Consider the following 6,405-nt stretch of genomic DNA (forward strand, 5'->3'; position numbering starts at 1 on the left):
TTGCCACACTGTGCGCCGTTGCGTCATTTCCTTCATAATTTAATAATCTAAGTGCACAACTCCGTTACACTAGCACCCCTGGAACCCGGATACTTAGCCAATAAAATGCAACAAAATTATACTAGGAAAATACTAAATTTGTGAATTAGGAGAGTTAACATAGAGATAAAAAAACAAACAGTCCGAAATAGAAACTTATCAGCGATTATAAACTGAACTTAGCCAAAAAATCTATCAGGAAGTGTGTGAATTTAATAAATCCGGACACATGAGGCACCACAGAAAAACCAAAGACAGACAAAAGGGTAAATTTCAAAAATTACTTTTACTGAAACAATCTCAGCTACTGGTAAAACAACAATTTGTCAGACAGAGATCTCTCAGAGACAGAAAAGGCTGTACTAACCAAAGGTTTACATTTCTCAGTAACTCCTAAAACAATACCTACAATAGACTACATCACAGCTACTACATCAACTATTAAAAATAAACTTTCATATGCAGAGGCAGATGATCTCCGCATTAAAATTGTTGGGTTAAATGTTGTTCTTCCTGGTTTTTCTGATGATTCTGATTCTGATTCAGCTCTCCATTTGTATAGTTTAAATATTAAATCAGCAGAAAGCAAGGAGATATACAAAAAAATGAATATTTATTATCAGGCAGCGAGAGGATGTCCTCCAGGGGAGAAGCTAGGCCAAGGGACAGAGAGGCGAGAGCCAGAGAGAGCGAGCTCGCGAGAGCTCGTCTCAGACATTTATAAACAACCGGAGTGATGTCACTTTGGGGATGACCTATCATCTGCTAGATACAATCATGAATATTTATTATTAGACTGAAACGTGATAGCTAGATTTGTATCCTAACTAAGTACAAGCTGAGTACATGTATACTAATTAACATATACAAATAACTAAACTACATACATATATGGACTTACTAATTGATAAGAATAAGTAGAAATGAAATAACAGAGGATGTGTTTAGCATGTGTATCAACTAGTTCTAACAAAAATATCGGCCCTTCTCAGTAATGCCAAACCACCTCCGTCCAACCTAACATTAGAAGAGAGAAAGGCGTTAACTACTTGACAAAAAGACAAAAATATTACTATTTTGCCAGCACACAACGGCAGATGTGCAGTGCTTCTTACCACATTGGATTATGAAGACAAAAAATAGTTTAATCAGTGATTCTAACACTTATCAGCAACTAAAAAGGGACCCTTCCAATAGATACAAGAAAGAAAGTTAGAGAAAGGAAAACATATAGACAAACAGATGTATTTTAGATTATACCCGGGAGAGGCTACGCCATGTATCTATGGCCTGCCAAAAATACATAAAGAAGGGTTCCCCCTCAAACCCATTGTTTGTAGCATTGACTCCTCTACATACAATGTAGCCAAATATCTAAAAACTAGCTTAGCTCCGTTGGTTGGGAACACAGAATATCACGTAGAGAACACCACAGGGTTTGTCGAGAGTATCAAAGACCTCATATTGGAACGTGAGGAAACATTGGCATCTTACGATGTGACTTCTCTCTTTAAATCTGTTTCTTTGCATGAAAGAACCAAACTTACACCGGACCACATCTGCCAATTATTGGAAATCTGCCTTAATATTACGTACTTTCAATTTCGGGAGAAAAAAATTACAAACAAATTCATGGTTGTGCTCACCAGTTTCACTCATAGTGGCTAATCTGTACATGGAAGAGATGGAGAAACAGGCCCTCACATCCTTCCCGGGGACAAAACCTAGACACTGGTTTAGATATGTGGACGATACTTTCGTCATAATTAAAAAACAAAAAATTCAATCCTTCACAGATCACCTCAACTCGGTAGACATCAACATTAAATTTACTCGCGAGGACATTAAAGAGAACCAACTAGCCTTTTTGGATTGTAAAGTAATTATAAAAGAGGACAGAACGGTCGCTAAAAACAGAAGTCTTTAGGAAGGCTACGCACACTGACCAATACTTACTTTTTGACTCTAACCACCCTTTACAACACAAACTAGGGGTTATCAGAACCCTCCAGCATAGGGCTAAACTAATACCAACAAGTGTCAATTATAGAGAAAAGGAGTCAAAACATATCAGGAGAGCACTCACAAACTGTGGGTACCCATGGAAACATGGTAGGAGCAGATACAACACTTACAAGTTTATGTGAAAAAAATGACAGGAAAAGCTAAAAGTCTGTATTTTATTTGGGGCAAATCAAAGACAGCAGAATTACTTCTGAAGGCCTTGATTAAGGCTCATTAGATTGGCATGTCAACTAAAATCATCTGAGAGAAAGAATTTGTAATCAGAAAGTGTAGATATGATTGTTTTGAAGAGCGTAATAGGTTGAATTTCCACTTGTGCAATGTAAGGTTTTTTTGCCACCTAGTGGACAAAATAGTCCCCACTACCGTATGTGCATTTGACATTCTCAAATACAGTGACTGGAAGATGAAGCATCTTAAAGGACTGAAGTTCTGTTTATGATGTAATGTAAGGAAAGAGATGTAAGATGTAAGATCATAGCATTGTCATCAAATGGTGAGTATAGGTTTGCTTTTTTGAATGTTGCTGTGTGTTACCATTTTGTGTTTGGGAGGCTTTTACTGAGCGAGTTGCTTGTTCTGCAGCCACAAAGGGACATATGTCTTCTTGTGCCAGTCCCGAACCCGGATAAATACAGAGGGTTGTGTCAGGAAGGGCATCCGACGTAAAAGCTTGGCCAAAACAAACATGCGGATCAAACCTCTAAAGATGGAGGACACTGATTTACTGTGGCGACCCCTTTAAGGGAAAAGCCGAAAGGAAAAGAAGAAGAAACACTTTAAGGCAAAAATTAATGCATCCAAAAGATAGACTGCCAAATGAAAAACGAAGTAATGTAGTTTATTCAAGACATTGTAAGAATGAAAATTGTAAAGAGCAGTACATTGGGGAGACTCAACAAATTCTCAAAAAAAGACTTAATCAACATCGCAGGGATAATACTAGTGGGCCTCAATCGGCAGTACATATGCACCTAAAAGCTAGCAACCACTCATTTGACGACAATGAGGTTAAAATCTTAGCGAAAGAACATGGATGGTTCGTAATCAAAACTCATTATTGTTCTTGACTTCTATAAAGTTGGCAACAACTCTGCAATAGATGCAGGTCATAGATCAGGGGTGTCAAACATACAGCCCGCCCAAGGAGGTTTGATCAGGCCCGCAGGATAATTTAAAAGTGGAAAAATGCACACACGATATGGAATTCATTTGTAATGAGGTGCAGTTTAACGATTGTCCACTAGGGGGCACAATGGTGCTGTTTCAATCGACGTAGAAGAAAAGAGCGGTGCTTTTTTTCAACCGCGGTTTCAACAACCCCACTAGCCAATAGTCATTATCCAAACGGAGAAAGTAAATAAGGAGTGTAGAATTTTCAATGAAAAATTGACCATGTAATATTTTTTCACAGAGATACGTGGGAAACCTTTGTGTGTTGGTGGTTTTGTGTTTTCAACAAATTTCGGAATTGAAGGAATATATTCGACGCCACTACGAGACTCATGTCTCAGAGATGTGAAGCGGTACAAAGACCTTTTAGAAAGTTTTAGAGACTTAGCGAATGAGTTTAGTTTTAGAAACGTTTACAGGTATTTGGTGAAATTGAGACAGAATTTTCAAATGTTTGCTTACCTTTCACAGTTAAAGCTTCTAATGTACCGGTCGAAAACCAGCTAGAAATAGTTAAATCAACTATTTCTGCAATCTGATGCAGATTTGAAGGGCAAATTTGCCACCGTAGGCTGGACAAAATTTCTCAGTATCGACTACCAGGGTACCCCAAACTAACAGCCCTGGCTGCTAAAGTTTTGTGCATGTTTGGAACAACCTACCTTTGTGAACACATCTTCTCAGTAATGAATATCAATAAAACAAAACAATTGTTCAGAGCTCACAAACAACAACTTAAATGACATTCTGAAAGTGTCATCTTGTCAGGACATGACACATGATATTGATGCACTTGTACAGGCCAAAATATGCCAAATATCGGGAACAAAAACAATGGTTTAAAAATTCCTTTCTTTATAAATCTCATTAATCTTGAAGTGCATTACTATCTTTTTTTTATACCGATTTATTAATGTTTTGTGCCGTTGTAGAATCGTTGGGATCGGTTGCAATGCATATATGTGAATGATAAATGTAAATTGCATATTTGTTCATGAAACAAAATGTTGTGGAAAGGAATGTTCATTAAATGTCATCATTTTCCTAATGTTCTTGTGCTTATACATGTATGGTAGAATTTTAAAGGTCCGTCCCACTTGACATCTACCGAGGCCACAGTGACGTGCGGTGAGGTTCATGGCTGGTGAGGCACTGACGTCATCAGTCAGATTTACAAACATATGAACTCTACAGAGTAGCTTATTTACCATTTGATTGGCAACAGTTAACGTGTTTTGTTTAAAATGTCATGTCAGCATTCTTTATATATACAAACTAGCATAGAAAAAAATATTATCGCGTTACCTTGACTTGTAAATGAAGTCCATGCGCTGCTCCTTCTGAAGAAAGGCATCGATAACTTCTTTGGAGAAGCCTTCCTTATCTTTCATCAGTTTTAAAAGTCTCTCTGCCTCAATGGAGATCACTGCCAGTGAAGAAAGTCGTCCTTGATCAGTCCTGTTCCGACTGTATGTTTTCGGTTTTTTCAGTGCTGAGAATGACCGCTCCACTGATGCTGTAGTAGATGGAACAGCGAGCACGAGCTGCATCAACTTTGTCGCCTCAGGAATAGTTTCAATGAGATCCTTCTGGGCCAAAAAGCTGAGAAGCTGTCCAGGAGATTTACATTCATCCCTCACCGTTTGTGAGCTATCCAGTCCATTGTTAATCTAACTTTAATCATCTCCTGCTTCGATTGAAAGTCCAGTTTAGAAAATTCTTTCAATTTAGATATGTAATCCACCATTCTGAAAATAAGGCCAAGCAACACGAAAAAATGACTGGATGGTTGCACTTAACTTGCTAACTGTTTACTGTAGCTTGCTGTCACTAATTCTATTCTGCAGCCGAGGAGTCGCCAGAAGAATCTCTGTAATCACCAGCGCCCCCTGTCATGAGGCAGGAGGACTGTGTGCCTCACCTCTGCACACAGTTTTGATAAAAATAAAATAAACACTGTAGTACAGTGTTTATGATGTACAGTGAATGTACATTATATACACCAGCTAAACGGTAGTAATTTAGTTCATATACTACAAGTGTTTGAACACTTTAATAGAGCAGAGCAAGCCAGCACAGTTAGCATAGTCGTTGTGCAATCCATGGTGAGGCTCAGCTGCTGCTGCCTCACCGCTCGTCTCTAAGTATTTGAGTGGTAAATGTGAAAATTGAGAGATTTTGAAAAATAAAAAAAAAAACAAAAAATGGTGACGTTAAATGGAAAAAAAAACTTTAAAGTACAAATCACGAAATAAATATAACTGTTTAATTTATTTTTTCATTTGATATTTCCATGATGACAGGCCTAACCTGCCTCCCCTGACTGCGCGTCACTGGTGGCCCACAATGTGAAATGAGTTTGACACCCCTGTCCTAGATTAACAAAAGTGAGAATTACTTGTCCATTGTATGCGATGAATGTTTTTTCTTTTTTTTCTATAACCTGTTGAGTTTGGATTTAAAAAAAGCTTTATAGTTGAGAAATTGCAGTAAATGAGAATATTACTGAAACTGCTTTATTTTGGTGAAAAACTCTTCCCCTATTTTTCTTTTGGATTAATAGTGTACTCTGGGGAGAAGTCCTGATTGCAGACTGAGGTGTGTCATGTGACTGATCAGTCACTTCAAATATGCCACAAAATACCCTTTCTGAATTCACAGATTTCAACATCACTGGAAAATCTGTTTGACTTAAAAAAACGTTGAAAACATTGGAACACAACAATGTGCACCCTGCTTTTTTTCATTGCTTTTTGAAAACATCTTTTGTAAGGCTCATTGTGTTGTTTATATGAGGCTCTGTGCAGTATGTTGCCAAAATGCAAAGTGATATCAGGGTGGTTGGCGCAGAGTCCGTTGTGTGGCTATTATCATACTTTTACATTCCCTTACCCTTTCACGGTTTAATAAACCATGACAAAAATGGTATGATTCTTCCTCTGATAGAATAGGCTTAATTTCATAACTGTTTTTGTTCTGAACAATGATGCCATGATGGCGGGTTATAATACATTTTGTGACAGTTTATTTGTTAAAAAAAGAAAAAAGTCATTCTTCCTCAAAGAAACCAATGTTAAAGCAACACAGTATGGTAATTTTGGTCAGTTGTGCACAACTGACCAAAATTTGCTACAATTACAATAACAAAAACACAGTTTACACATTAAG

The sequence above is a fragment of the Hippocampus bargibanti genome, linkage group LG16 (assembly GCF_051943395.1).
Source record: "Hippocampus bargibanti isolate YZ-2025 linkage group LG16, ASM5194339v1, whole genome shotgun sequence".
Lineage (NCBI taxonomy): Eukaryota > Metazoa > Chordata > Actinopteri > Syngnathiformes > Syngnathidae > Hippocampus > Hippocampus bargibanti.